Source organism: Scyliorhinus torazame, chromosome 22 (assembly GCF_047496885.1).
Source record: "Scyliorhinus torazame isolate Kashiwa2021f chromosome 22, sScyTor2.1, whole genome shotgun sequence".
NCBI lineage: Eukaryota > Metazoa > Chordata > Chondrichthyes > Carcharhiniformes > Scyliorhinidae > Scyliorhinus > Scyliorhinus torazame.
The window spans coordinates 55977366-55993732 of record NC_092728.1 but is presented as its reverse complement, the minus strand read 5'-3'; positions in this window follow the sequence as shown (position 1 = coordinate 55993732).

Genomic DNA, 16367 nt, shown 5'->3' with positions numbered 1-16367 from the left:
AATGAATATTTTTCGTCAGTATTCACACAGGAAAAAGACAATGTTGTCAAGGAGAATACTGAGATTCAGGCTACTAGACTAGACGGGCTTGAGGTTCATAAGGAGGAGGTGTTAACAATTCTGGAAAGTGTGAAAATAGATAAGTCCCCTGGGCCGGATGGGATTTATCCTAGATTTCTCTGGGAAGCTAGGGAGGAGATTGCTGAGCCTTTGGCTTTGATCTTTAAGTCATCTTTGTCAACAGGAATAGTGCCAGAAGACAGGAGGATAGCAAATGCTGTCCCCTTGTTCAAGAAGGGGAGTAGAGACAAACCCGGTAACTATAGACCAGTGAGCCTTACTTCTGTTGTGGGCAAAATCTTGGAAAGGTTTATCAGAGATAGGGTGTATAATCATCTGGAAAGGAATAATTTGATTAGACATAGTCAACACGGTTTCGTGAAGGGTAGGTCGTGCCTCACAAACCTTATAGAGTTCTTTGAGAAGGTGACCAAACAGGTGGATGAGGGTAAAGCAGTTGATGTGGTGTATATGGATTTCAGTAAAGCGTTTGATAAGGTTCCCCACGGTAAGCTACTGCAGAAAATACGGAAGCATGGGATTCAGGGAAATGTAGCTGTTTGGATCAGAAATTAGCTAGCTGGAAGAAGACAAAGGGTGGTGGTTGATGGGAAATGTTCAGACTGGAGTCCAGTTACTAGTGGTGTACCACAAGGACCTGTTTTGGGGCCACTGCGGTTTAACATTTTTATAAATAACCTGGAGGAGGGTGTAGAAGGATGGGTGAGTAAATTTGCAGATGACACTCAAGTTGGTGGAGTTGTGGACAGTGCGGAAGGATGTTACAAGTTACAGAGGGACATAGATAAACTGCAGCGCTGGGATGAGAGGTGGCAAATGGAGTTTAATGCAGAAAAGTGTGAGGTGCTTCATTTTGGAAGGAATAACAGGAAGACAGAGTACTGGGCTAATGGTAAGACTCTTGGCAGTGTGGATGAGCAGAGAGATCTCGGTGTCCATGTACATAGATCCCTGAAAGTTGCCACTCAGGTTGAGAGGGTTGTTAAGAAGGCGTACGGTGTGTTAGCTTTTATTGGTAGAGAGATTGAGTTTCGGAGCCATGAGGTCATGTTGCAGCTGTACAAAACTCTGGTGCGGCAGCATTTGGAGTATTGCGTGCAATTCTGGTCGCCGCATTATAGGAAGGATGTGGAAACATTGGAAAGGGTGCAGAGGAGATTTACCAGAATGTTGCCTGGTATGGAGGGAAGATTTTATGAGGAAATGCTGAGGGACTTGAGGCTGTTTTCGTTAGAGAGAAGAGGGTTAAGAGGTGACCTAATTGAGGCATGCAAGATGATCAGAGGATTGGATAGGGTGGACAGTGAGAGCCTTTTTCCTCGGATGGTGATGTCTAGCATGAGGGGACATAGCTTTAAATTGAGGGGAGATAGATATAAGACAAATGTCAGAGATAGGTTCTTTACTCAGAGATTAGTAAGGGTGTGGAATGCCCTGCCTGCAACAGTAGTGGACTCGCCAACACTAAGGGCATTCAAATGGTAATTGGATAGACATATGGACGATAAGGGAATAGTGCAGATGGGCTTTAGAGTGGTTTCATAGAACATAGAACATAGAACGATACAGCGCAGTACAGGCCCTTCGGCCCACGATGTTGCACCGAAACAAAAGCCATCTAACCTACACTATGCCATTATCATCCATATGTTTATCCAATAAACTTTTAAATGCCCTCAATGTTGGCGAGTTCACTACTGTAGCAGGTAGGGCATTCCACGGCCTCACTACTCTTTGCGTAAAGAACCTACCTCTGACCTCTGTCCTATATCTATTACCCCTCAGTTTAAAGCTATGTCCCCTCGTGCCAGCCATTTCCATCCGCGGGAGAAGGCTCTCACTGTCCACCCTATCTAACCCCCTGATCATTTTGTATGCCTCTATTAAGTCTCCTCTTAACCTTCTTCTCTCCAACGAAAACAACCTCAAGTCCATCAGCCTTTCCTCATAAGATTTTCCCTCCATACCAGGCAACATCCTGGTAAATCTCCTCTGCACCCGCTCCAAAGCCTCCACGTCCTTCCTATAATGCGGTGACCAGAACTGTACGCAATACTCCAAATATGGCCATACCAGAGTTCTGTACAGCTGCAACATGACCTCCTGACTCCGGAACTCAATCCCTCTACCAATAAAGGCCAACACTCCATAGGCCTTCTTCACAACCCTATCAGCCTGGGTGGCAACTTTCAGGGATCTATGTACATGGACACCTAGATCCCTCTGCTCATCCACACTTCCAAGAACTTTACCATTAGCCAAATATTCCACATTCCTGTTATTCCTTCCAAAGTGAATCACCTCACACTTCTCTACATTAAACTCCATTTGCCACCTCTCAGCCCAGCTCTGCAGCTTATCTATATCCCTCTGTAACCTGCTACATCCTTCCACACTATCGACAACACCACCGACTTTAGTATCGTCTGCAAATTTACTCACCCACTTCACAGGTTGGCGCAACATTGAGGGCCGAAGGGCCTGTACTGCGCTGTAATGTTCTATGTTCTATGTTCTAAAAGGCTGGAAAATCTCAGCAGGTCTGGCAGCATCTGTAGAGAGAGAAAAGAGCTAACATTTCGAGACCAGATGACACTTTGTTAAAGCTCAACAGGGGCTTTTATTTTTAAAGGTCCATTGATCTCGGCGGGAATTTCCATTTGCCAGGCGGGTGCGGCCGAAGAATCTCGCCCTAACCTTTGTCAGCTGAATCGCGTTCTATATCTTCAACTATAAATCAAACTCCTGTTAAAAGTTATTGTAGAGAAGGGCACACATGAGTTCAGGAACCAATTTGTCTGACGTCTGAGGGCTTTATGGCCATTTTTCTCAATGCAGCCAGCGGTGATCCCGAAACATCAGAGGATGAACTGTAGATGTGGGGGAAGGGAAGGGGGAAGCAAAGAGGAGAAAGGTTAAGGAAAGGTGGATAAGAGTGGGGGGGGGGGGGGGCGGGGTTTAAATATATATTAAGAAAGAAAGAAATGGTAAAAGACAGTAAAAATGAAATGGGGTGAAAACAAATGGGTTGAGATGCGGTAAAGCCAATCATCTGAAGTTGTTGAATTCGATGTTGAGACCGGAAGGCTGTAACGTGCCTAATCAGAAGATGAGATGTTGTTCCTCCAGTTTGCGTTGAGCTTCACTGGAACATTGCAGCAGGCCAACAACAGACATGTGGGCATGGGAGCAGGGTCTCTTGTTAAAATGGCAAGCAACGGGAAGGTCAGGGTTCTGAATGTGCACAGACCGAAGATGCTCAGCAAAGCGATCACCCAGTCTGCATTTGGTCTCTCAGATACAGAGGAGACCACATTGGGAGCAACGAATGCAGTAGACCAAATTGAAAGAGATGCAAGTGAAACGCTGCTTAACCTGGAGTGAATGTTTTGGGTCTGGGATGTTAAGCATGGAAGAGGTAAAGGGGCTGGTGTTCCACCTTCTGCGATTGCATAGGATGGTGCCATGGGTGATGGGAAAGGTACTGGGTATGGTGGAGGAGTAGACTAGATTATCTCGGAGAGAATGGTCTCCGCTGAATGCTGACAGAGGGAGTGAAGGGAAGATGTGTTTGGTGGTGGCACCATGCTGGAGTCGGCGAAAATGGTGGAGGATTATGCTTTGCATACGGAGGCTGGTGGGATGAAATGTGAGAATGACTCTATCCTTGTTCTGGGAGAGAGGGGAGGGGGCGAGGGTAGTGGCGCGGGAGATGGACCGCACACTATTGATGGCCCTGTCAACAACTGTAGTTGGGAAATCACGGTCGAGGAAGAAGGAACACATTTTTGAAGCACCATTTTGGAAAGTGGCATCATCGGAACAAATGCGACGGAGGCGAAGGAGTTGAGAGAAAGGGATGGAGTCCTTACAGGGTGTAGGGTGTGAAGAGCTGTAGTCCAGATAGCTGTGGGAGTCACTAGGCTTGTAGTGGATATTAGTGGGTAGTCTATTGCCAGAAATGGAGACAGAAAGATCAAGAAAGAGAAGGGAAGTGTCTGAGATGGACCAGGTGAATGTGATGGAGGGGTGGAAACTGGAAGTGAAGTTGAAGAATTATTCCAGGTCCGGACGAGAACATGTCGCGGCACTAAAATAGTCATCAATGTATCGGTAAAGGAGTTGTGGGAGGGGGCCTGGATAGGCCTGGAACAAGGAAAGTTCCACATACCCCATAAAAAGGCAATTGTAGCGAGGACCCATGCGGGTACCCATTGCTACAACTTTGATTTGGAGAAAGTGAGATGAGATAAAGGAGAAGTTGTTGAGAGATAGAACGAGTTCAGCCAGGCGGAGGAGATTCGTGGTGGATGGGAATTGTCCGGGCCTCTTTTCGAGAAAGAAGTGACGAGCTCTCAGGCCATCGTGGTGTGGGATGGAGGTGTAGCGAGATTGCACATCCATGGTGAATAAATGCGGTTAGGGCCCACGAACAGGAAGCTGTCAATATGACGCAGGGCATCAGAGGAATCCGTCGCTAATATAACCGTGTATTTTTCTTGACCACCACATCTGTACACTATTACCTCCAATTCAACTTATCAACTACTTTGACACTTACTTGTAGTTCGTAACTATTTTAATGTCCACATCATTAATCTTCACAGGAAATATCATTAACTGGTGGTTTTCTAAAGCCCATCACTAGTTCTTTTGTCTTGTTTTATTGAGTTTGAGAGAATTATTATCACGCCATTTTACGAGATTCTCCACCAGATTCCGATAGTTTCCTTCATTATTCTTTATGAAACCCACAAGTACCGACCGTAATGTCAGCATACTTCAGGATCATTATGTCATCATGCTCTGATCAACAGTCATTTGTATAGAGGATGGAAAGAAAAATTCAGCACACACAACCCTAAGGAGATCCAGTATTCATCAACAGCGGCTCTGAGTAAATTTCCGAAACTAACACCCATGGGGTCCAGTAGTGAAGGAAATCTCTGATCCAAAGAAAGAGAGTTTAGTTGACATCAAGGCTTTCCAATTTTTCAATAAGCTTGAATGGTTCCACGGTATTAAAAGTTAAGGAGAAGTCAACAAAGTATAGCACAAGCACAATTGCCTAATCTATGTGTGCTGTGGAATCAGATGGATGCAAGGTCAGAACAGAATCATCCACTGACTTCTGAGGTTGATAGGTGAACTGCCACTGATCAATATGTGGAAGAAAAGGACCTAAAAGACACTTTGGCACAATCCACTCAAAACAATTTATGGGGCGAAATTCTCCCCCAACGGCGGGATGCCCGCCGACTGGCGCCAAAGCCGGCGCAAATCAGACGGGCATCGCGCCGGCAAAAAGGTGCGGAAGTCTCCGCATCTTTGGCGGCCTAGCCCTAACATTGAGGGGCTAGGCCGACGCCGGAGGGATTTCCGCCCCGCCAGCTGGCGGAAATGGCGTTTGTTGCCCCGCCAGCTGGCGCGGAAATGCGGCGCATGCGCGGGAGCGTCAGCGGCCACTGTCAGTTTCCCAGCGCATGCGCGGGAGCGTCAGCGGCCGCTGTCAGTTTCCCGCGCATGCGCAGTGGGGAGAGTCACTTCCGCCTCCGCCATGGTGGAGGCCGTGGCGGAGGCGGAAGGGAAAGAGTGCCCCCACGGCATAGGCCCGCCCGCGGATCGGTGGGCCCCGATCACGGGCCAGGCCACCGTGGGGGCACCCCCCGGGGTCAGATCGCCCCGCGCCCTCCCCCAGGACCCCGGAGCCCGCCCACGCCGCCTGGTCCCGCCGGTAAATACCAGGTTTGATTTACGCCGGCGGGACAGGCAATTCCTGGGCGGGACTTCGGCCCATCCGGGCCGGAGAATCCAGCGGGGGGTCCCGCCAACCGGCGCGGCCGGATTCCCGCCCCCGCCCAATCTCCGGGAGCGGAGACTTCGGCGGGGGCGGGGGCGGGATTCACGGCGGCCAACGGCCATTCTCCGACCCGGCGGGGGGGTCGGAGAATGACGCCCATGATTCCTGATGTAATAGCAACTGGTCAGTAATCACTCAGCTCAGCTGGATGTGACTACTTTGCAACTGGGAAGATGATGGCTGATTTCAAACGGCAAGAAACTTGTCAAATGATTTCTGAAAGAGAAGTGGAAAAAGGAATTGCCGAATGATGGCTGATGCCTGCAGAATTTTCCGTCTGATCTGATCTGAGCCATATGCTTTCTGTGTATTCGGAATTGCTTCTCTGCTTCCCATTGCTGATACGAACATGAGGGGCCGGATTCTCTGATTTTGAGGCCATGTCCTGAGGCCAGATTGATGCCGCACTGTGCAACATGGCACCACCCACGCGTGGACCCGGCCTGCAAAATAGTGCCCTTCCTTTGGCCAGCTCGCGAGCCCAGGACCACGCCCCAACAGTGCCCCCAGCCCCTGCCTAAGTCCTCCCTGCCCACAGATAGGCCCTCCCCCGACTGTGGCAGCACTGGACTCAGCTCGCAGTCGCCAAGCTGACTTCCCGGCGGATGATAGCACATGTGACCGACACCGTCAGGAACTCGGCCGGTGGGGGGGGGAAGCATTAGGGGGTCGATATGTCTTTGGAGGGGCGGAGCATCGTGAAAGTGGCGCCGTCCCCGATTTTGTCGGAAACGGGTATTCTCCAGCCGATCGCTGATTGCGATTTGTGTCCATTTTACATCAAATCTAATGGAACAGGGAGTCATATCAATCCAAAATTACCACTAGAAATGATCAGAAGTGACAAAACACAACCCCAATCCTGAAATATCACTGGCACAGGAGTTGATATTAAAATGAGCCCCCTTTAAATGTAAATTGAAACATGGAATTATCAATTAAGTCATTCGTGTGGTCATCATTAAAATATTGTGGAAAGCCTGTTCAAAGGCACAAAGCATTTTCCTTGATGAATGTGCTTTGTAATTACTTTTGCACAATGCTTTCTCATCCTATATAATGCCTTTGTACAGAGATAAAGACCAAACGCACTTCAGCCCAAAAACCCTCCACAGTCAGCTTTTGATCTCATAGAGCAATTTCTCATAAACTTTGAGCAATTAAGCCGATTTTGAAAGCTGTTCAGTTCTTTGCGCAATTAGCTTTCAATTTAACAAAGAAATAAGAGCTGTCTTAGCGGGAGTTCTGTCCCACTTTGCTCTTGTAATTCGGACCTCGGATGCACAAACCTAAGAAGGAAGTCTGAATCATTACCTAGGTTTATTTTTCTTCAGGGCGCTAAGATGTAAAAGATAGGGAGGTAGGAAGAAACTTTTCCTCTTACTAAAGGGGGGATAGATTTAAAGTAAGGGGCAGGATATTTGCTGGGGATTTGAGTAAAAGCCTTTTCACCCATAGGTGTGAATCTCACTGCCTGAAAAAGTGGTAGATGCAGGAACCCTCACAACATTGAAGGAGCATTTAGACAAGCACTTGAAACACCAGAGCACACAAGGCTATGGACCAAGTGTTGTAAAATGGGATTAGAATAGATTGCCGGTGCAGACATGATACGCTATAGGCCCTCTTGCTGTGCTATAAATCAGTATAGTAAGAAGTCTTACAACACCAGGTTAAAGTCCAACAGGTTTGTTTCAAACACTAGCTTTCGGAGCATTGCTCCTTCCTCAGGTGAAGGAGCTCCTTCATTCACCTGAGGAAGGAGCAGTGCTTCGAAAGCTAGTGTTTGAAACAAACCTGTTGGACTTTAACCTGGTGTTGTAAGACTTTTTACTGTGCTCACCCCAGTCCAACGCCGGCATCTCCACATCATAAATCAGTATGACTATGACTCTATCACTTTTGTCCATTGGTCTGAAATACTATTTTGTCTGTCACCATTTCATGTCAATTTTGTAATCATCGAAACATCATTGACACCTCAATCTTCTTATATTTGGCAATGATGCTTACCACCGAACAAAGTTCTTACTTCTGAGTTGGATAGCCTTGGGTCACATCTAAAATGTTTTTTTTATAACTCATTCTTGGGACATGGGAGTCTTTGGTTGGGCCAGTATTTGTTGCCTATCCCTAATTGAGTGACTTGCGAGGCCATTTCAGTGGGGGGGGGGTAACTGCATTGCTGAGTGGCTCTGGAGTAATATGTACGCTAGACTGGCAGATTTCCTTCCCTGAAGGAATTAGTGAATCAGATGGGAATAATCGGCAATGGTTTCATGGTCAGCATTAGATTTTTAATTCCAGATCTTTACTGAATTCAAATTTCACCATCTACTATGCTGGGACTTGAACCTGGGACCCTAGAGCATTACCCTTGGTCTCGGGATTACTAGTCTAGTGACAATACCACTGAACCTCCCCAAAGAAAATCCACAACTTGAGCACATAAGCGATCCTTCCATGTTAAAGAAGGATTACCTCAGCCAAAATATCAATTCAGATGAGTGTACATCATCCCACTTCACTATTCCGAGAGGAGGGAAATTCTTCTCATGTCCTGAAAAGTATTTATCCCTCAACAAGGACCATGTAAAGCAGCTTATCGAGCCATTTGTTGCACATTTGTGGAGGCTGCCCTGCAGAAATTGGTTGCCGTGTTTCCCTGTAGTGATCCCTGACTGCCTACAAAACTAAAGGGACTGGACTTCAAATGAAGCTCATAGCTGAGAAGTTCATTGGGACGTGAAGGATACTGTATTTTTGTTCTCCTTCTTTCAAACTTCACCTCTCGCAAATGCATGAGGTTAACAGTCATGCACGGGTTACCAAGTGCAGGGGGTGTTTGCCCAAGCAAGTGCAGCAATCACATACAGTAAAGCTCAAGTACCTCCCCCATGCAGCTGGCCAAATTGTAAACCAGGCTAAATTGAATGGAATGACACCTAAGAAAAAGTTGCCAATAAATCTTCCTCATGAACTAAACTACTGAAGCATCCCAAGTTGTAATGCATACTCTCATAGGTTACAGAAACTAATTGTAATCTTGAATGTTCCATAAATAGCAAGAACAAATACAGTAAGTCACATCACAAACAAAAAAAAGACATTGGGTGGGATTTCTGGAGTATTACGCCTCCATCAACAGCAGGATTCTCTGTCCGGCCAGCCGGCCAATGTGGTCTCCCTTTGTAGGCAGCCCAATGCCGTCGGGCCATGCTCGAGCGTTGATACACTGGAGAATCCCGCCAGCAGAGAATCCAGCCCTTTATTTTACAAGCACTTCCCATTGTGTCAATTTGACATTTTCTAATTGTCCACCATTAATACCTATCAAGGAACAGGGACGGTAACCTGTTGGAAGATATCACAGGTACACAGGTCAGATTAAGGGCCAGGGAATAACAGTTAGTGAACAGTGAGTCAGAAGCAGGTGAAGGGGAGAGTGGACTCACAAGAACACTAGAAATACGAACAGGAGTTGACTATGTGACCCATCAAGCCCGCACCACCATTCAAGCCAATCATGGCTGATCTTGGCTTCAAATAGATTTTTCCACCCATCCCTCATATCTGTTAATTAGCACCGCTGCCTCACAGCGCCAGGGTCCCAAGTTTGTTTCCAACCTTGGGTCACCTGTCTGTATGGAATATATAAGTTCTCCCCACATCTGCATGGGTTTCCTCCGTGCGCTCCAGTTTCCTCCTATGGTCCAAAGATGTGCAGGTTAGGTAGATTGGTCATGATAAATTGCCCCCTTAGTGTCCAAAAGTTAGATGGGATTACAGGGTTATGGGAATAGGGCGGGGAAGTGGGCATAGGTAGGGTGCTCTTTCAGAGGGTCAGTGCAAATTTGATGGGCTAAATGGCCTCCTTCTACACTGTAGGGATTCGACAGTGCAGAAGGATTCTATGAATTCCCTATGAATCTGTCCTTTCGAGCCTTAAATGTGTTTAATAATGCAGCATCCACAACACCCTGGGCTGGAGAATTCTAAAGATTCACACCCTTAGAGTGGAGAAATCTCTCCTCATCCCAGACCTGACTGATCGGCCCCTGATCTTGAGATTGTACCCCCGTGTTATAGTCTCCCCAACCAGTGTCAACCCTTACAAGTCCCTTCAGAATTTTTTAAGTTTCAAGAAGATCGCCTTTCATTCTTCTAAACTCCAGAGAATTTAAGCCCAATGTACTCAGCCTCTCATCATAGGATAACCTTTTCATCCCAGGGACAAATTTAACCATCGCTGTACCACCTCCAATGTAAGTACACCCTTTCAGTGCTGCAGATGTGGTCTCACTTAAACTGTTAAATCGCAGCAACACTTCTTTATTCTTGTACTCCTAGCGACTTGCAATAAAGGCCATCATGGCATTTGCTTTCTTAATTGCTTGTTGCGCCCGCATGCTACCTTACTGTGATCCTTGGACAAGTAAGTGAAATTCATTTTGGACATTAACGCTTTTAACTTCTACACCTATTACAAAATATTCTGATTTTCTAATGTTGCAACCAAAATGAATAATTCCACACTTCCCTACATTATATTCCCATCTGCCATCTTGTTGCCCAATCACTTAACCTGTCTATGAGGGGACATTTCGGCCCCCGTTTTTGGTGGTCTGGAAGACCGGGGGGGGGGCGGAGAATCCAACAGGACTCCCAAAATGTCATGTTGGCGGGACATCCCATTGAAACTGTCCCTGCCCCCTGCCAATGACATAATTGGGTTCTCTCCATGAAAGGTTGGAAACAGATATTAGCAGACCTCTCCACTGCATCATTCCTTCACATAGGGAGTACCCCCGCTGGCATGATGTCACGCTGGCAGGATTTACAATTGGTTTTGACAAATGGGGACCTGGCGAACAGAACTTGCCTGAGGCGCAGAGGTTTGCACAGCACCCAGGGCGGAGAGAGTCATGCCCAGGCAGTAACTGGGCAGTGCCTTCTCGAACTGCCATGTGGCAGTGCCGCTTGACACTTCCCCCTGACAAGGCCAGGGAACAGTTTTGGGCAGTTCTGGGGGAGTTTCCGTTGGATTGTTTCAGCGTGAGGGATGGACACCTGGTGGAAGGTTTTGAGTTTGTGAGGTGCATGTCCATGTGGGTGTCCTTTTTTATTTCTTGATTTTTTTTGATCAGGTGCATCTCTCAGGAGCCGAGGTTGCTGGCAGGGTGGGCGGCTCACTTATTCAGCATGATAATGCGGGATCCGCCACTTCCCGGTTTATTTCTCAGTGATTACAGGTACGGCAGGTAAACCCGGCAGCTGCCAGGCTATCCTCTGTGTCTCCTGTAGGGGACCACACTTGGAAGAAAGATAGATAGATTTTGCCCTATGAGCGCGATTCAGCAGCCTCTTCGTGCCAAATTTGGTTTTGGGATGAGGCCATTGAATCTCATGAGAGGCCTCTCGTGGGATTCGCGACTTCGAAATGCCTTGTGAGATTCAGCGGAATTTCACGAGACGCGTGATCTGGATCCCGCTCTCACTGGTAAATGGATGAAGTGGGCGTTGAATAGCGGGGTCTTTCTTGGCACTGCAGGTGCCGAAAGACACCCCGCTAGACGCACCCAAAACCAGATATAGAGAGTTTTGGTTGAATTGCACTGTATAATTTTCTGTAGCCACTTTCTGCGCTCCCCGCAGCTTATTTCTCACCTTGCTTGATATTATCAGTAGACTTTAATACACTGGGCGGGATATATTCTGCAACCTATAACCTGGTCTCTGGTCCTGGTCTCGCTGTTCTCAACGGGGCTTCCTATTAAATGCAACCTTGGCTATCAAGAAACTCGTGGCCAAGGGCACATTGTCGGCACGACCAGAAGATCCCGCCAGCGCGAATGGCTGGAAAGTTCCGGCGATTATTTTCTGCCTCTTCACCAAAGTCATTAATCTTGATTAACTCAGCACTGGTCCTTGCAGCATTCCACTATTCACTGCCTGTCAGCTTGAACAGACTCTATGTATGACCATTCTCTTTCTATCCAATCACCAATCCTCTATTCATGCATAAATATTGTCCCCAACTCAGGGCTGCAAGGTGGCACAGTGGTTAGCACTGCTGCCTCATGGCGCCGAAGTCCCAGGTTCAATCCCAGCTCTGGGTCACTGTCCGTGTGGAGTTTACACATTCTCCACGTGTTGCATGGGTTTCGCCCCCACAACCCAAAAGATGTGCAGGGTAGGTAGATTGGCCACGCTAAATTGCCCCTTAATTGGAAAAAAATAATTGGGCATTCCAAATTTATTGAAAAAAGTATTATCCCCAACTCTCCAAAAGCCCTTATATTGTCCATTAAGTGTTGTTTCCTGGTTCCCCTTTATTTACCCTACTAGTTACACCTTCAAAAACTCTCATAAATTTGTCAAGCAAGATTTCCTATGAGTAAAAGCCATGTTGACTTGTTCTCATCACACTATGCTTTTCTAAGTACATTATCAAGACTTTATTAATCATAGATTCCAATGGGCAGCACAGTGGTGCAGTGGTTAGCACTGCTACCTCACAGAGCTGAATACCCAGGTCAGATCCCAGCCCCGGGTCGCTGTCTGTGTGGAGTTTGAACATTCTCCTCGTGTTTGCGTGGGTCACACTCGCACATGCCAAAGATGTGCAGGGTAGGTGAATTGGCCATGCTAAATTGCCCTTAATTGAAAAAACAAGAATTGGTTACTCTAAATTAGAAAAAAATGATAGATTCGAGCATTTTCCCAACAATGTTAAGCAACAGTTTTCTCTTTCCATTCTTTCTTCAAAAGTACTTTAACATTTGCCAACTTTGTGGTTAGATATTTGTCATATTCTCTTGAGGCTCAATTCCTTCAATTTCTCCCGCCTGCCCTCCAATGCTCATGAAAAATCTCTGAACACACTAAAGGCTTGAAAATCACTCTTCAGCATCAATAACAAAGCTGGACACTGAAAGCGCAATCTAAGCAGAGTACAGCACGGTAGCACAGTGGTTAGCTCTGTTGCTTCACAGCGCCAGGGTCCCAGTTTCGATTCCCATCTTGGTGATGGTCTGCACATTCTCCCCATGTCTGCGTGAGTTTCTTCTGGGTAATTGAGGTAATTTGGTCAGTCTGAATTCGCCCTCTGTGTACCCGAACGGTGTAACCGAACAGGCGCCGGAATGTGGCGACTAGGGGCTTTTCACAATAACTTCATTGCAGTGTTGATGTAATGCTACTTGTGACAATAAAGATTATTACTATTATATTATTACTCCATTGTTTCAACTTAGCGTCTCGTAATTTACATTCTACAATTCTGGCGATATAGGTCAATATTTTGGTTTATATATAGCTGATGCGGCGACTGGAGATGTTAAGCACTGAGTGACCAAGGTCTCTTTCAATCTCAGGTGGAATGATTCACTAAACCTCCTCCTACAGCATCTCGAAAACCTGCAGCCGAGCTCCTAGCAAGAAGGACAATGGCAGTACAGGAATACCACCACCTGCACGTTCCTCTCAGAGCCATGTGGCATCCTGACCTGGAATTCTAATCACCGTTCCTTCACTGCAGAGACTGGCAATTTTGTGCTGAATAAGCCATTGGTTTTCCTTCAATAAAAGCTATTGTTTCTGCCCATTGGGAACTGGTTCAGACTTCACAACCTCATATTACATCGAGCCCCTGTCGTCAACGAACAGACATCCACCTAATCTGTGCTGCATGTGAGTGCAAATCCGAGAAGGTGAAGGATTATGCACTGAGCCTGTCTCTAAGTATTACACATCGAGAGTATTTCAATACATCTCCCCTCCCACCCCCACCTCCACTATATCAGAACAAATTAACTGGATAACATGTGAATCAAAGTCTCGCTGGATGTTTGGGATATTTAATCATATTCCGAGGGGATTTAGTATTCTTAGTTTGGGATTTTCATCAATACCATGGCAGGATAACTTCTCTGTGTAAGTTCTCTAATATTTTCCCTTAATGTTCCAAATACTTAAACGGAGAATCCCGCCGATCGTATTGATGCTGGGACTGAATTTGTGGTGTTCCATGACAGGGGAATTGGTGCCGTTCCCAGAACAATTCATCAACCATTAATGGGCTAACACCGGCGCCAAGTTGAATACGACTAATTCCAATTAAAAATGGTGTTTAATTTACCGGAGGCGGGATTGACATTTGAGAGGCTGACAAGTTGTAGCCGCATACAAGCGCTCCACTCCCCACACGCCACTCTCCCCAGCCAACAAGATAGCAGCAAGAAGAGCGGCACCACATTTCACCGACACAGATTTGGAGACACTGTTGGATGCCTTGGAGGAGAAAGGGGCCACTCTGTACCCCAGGGTGAGGAAGAGGTTGCCACCCACCGGCGTGCACCACGCCTGGGCGCTGGTGGGAATCGTTGTAATCGCCATGGGCAACACCGCCAGGACCCAGCAGTGCCATAAGCACAACTGCATGACCCCTCCAGGGTGGCCAGGGTGAGCAGACAGCAGTGTACCCCTGACTCTAATCCCCGACCCACACACCCATAACTATCCCCCCCATTCGGAGGGAACCCCACCCCCCGTTTTCGACCCCCCCCCCCCTTTCCCATCAGCTTCAGGAAAGCTCCTGCGAACACCCCTCATCCCTCTGGTAAGGTCCCCCAGGGCCCAATCCCTGGCAGAGCCAACCTGGAAGCCTAGCTCACTGACAGCACCCCTGCCAGCCTGGCAGTACCTCGGTGGCACTGCCAGGGTGTCAAGCTGACTGTGCCATAGTGCCTCAGTGCCAGAGAGTGTGGCAGGGTGCCCTGTCCGCAATCAGTATCAGAGAGTGTGGCAGGGTGCCCTGTCCGCAATCACATGGTGGCCTATCATAACCTAGGAAGCCTCCCCCAGCTGCATTTATGACTGGTCCAGATTTGAGGAAACCAGTATCAAACGGTGCCCTGGCGAGGCCTTCCAGGCGTGGCTGTTAGGTCCCGGGCGCCTGGAGAAATAACCCTAATGGACCATTTAAATATGCAGATCTGGGTCATGCTGAGTGAGGGCCAGATCCAGATCATGACGTCCTGCGAGATTTCATTAAATCCCGCAAGAGATTTCAAATTTCGCGAGATTCAATCGCCTTGACCCGACACTACGTCGGGCGCGACGAGGCTGCTGAATATCACCTATTGACTCTGGTATAAACCTTCACACAACGCCTGTCCTTCTACCTCCCCTTGTTTCAAACTAAAAAGTGCATAAGCCACCCTGCTGAGCATCCAAATCCTCCGAAAGCAAAGGCTTGCTTTAATTGCATGCCTGTTTTACCCCACAGATTTCGAACTGCCTCAACAGTCTTCAATCACATTGTTGTGAGAGAGGTTATTTTGAACATGTGGCCGACACTAAATTCTGAAAGGGAAGTATTGTCATGAGTTGATCTGCCAAGATGTAAGTGCCATTAATACACAATAGGCAGTCAAGGAGTGGGAGGAAGACAGCAATATAAAGGAGCATTTTAAATTAAATCTCTTTCTGCATACTTTGTATAATGTCAGAAACCCGAGCATGAATTCAAATCCTACAGCTATATATTTCAATACAGACCATGGAACGCTACAAAAATTAATTGTATGTTTGTACGCATGCAAGGCGGGGGATTGGAGATGTGAGGCAAGAAGGAGAGATGGGAGTTTCAGAACTATTGAAAATGAAACCTTATTAGATCAACAGGAAAAATAACACCATTCCATTTCATGCAAATGTCCCAGACTTGCACTTCATCCAAATTGAAACTTTATGTGGTTAGTTATGGAAACATTATCTTCAGCTTTCCCAAAATATGGCTCTTTTGCCCCACCAGACAGTCCTGGTTATGTGTTATGCAATGTTCCAATTAACTCTGAACGTGGATAAGAGGAGGATATGTTATATGCCAATGCACTCAATAAGCTTCAGGGTTTCAACGGCACAAGATGCTCATTAGCTAAATAATTTCAATGCATGGGAACGGAGTGGTTGTGAAACGCGTTGATTAGCTGGACAATTCGTGTCTGTGCCTGAGAATATTTATTGCGAAATTACAGTAATAGACAGCAAAAAAACAAAATGCAGTCAGTTAATCTCACCATTCCCTGACTGATGTGACAGATCATTGTGAATTTGACAGATTCTGCATTGATCACTGATGACTGAGCATTGTGTGACATTTTAGATTTAGCTGTTGGCGTCAATACATTTTTCCTACTTAAAAATGACAGGAGACTAGGGCAGTCTAGGCCAGGAGACATGTGACTGCCATGGAAACTGGTTATGCCACTGTTGGAGTGAAGGTTGCAGGACAAGATGGTGAAACCATTCTGGTTGGACTTTGGTTTGGTGCTCTTCAAACATGAGCAGGTTCTAGGCTGAGTTTTTATTTTACATATTGTGGTTCCAGAAGCAGGGAGGTATACACAAGCCTGCCCGACAG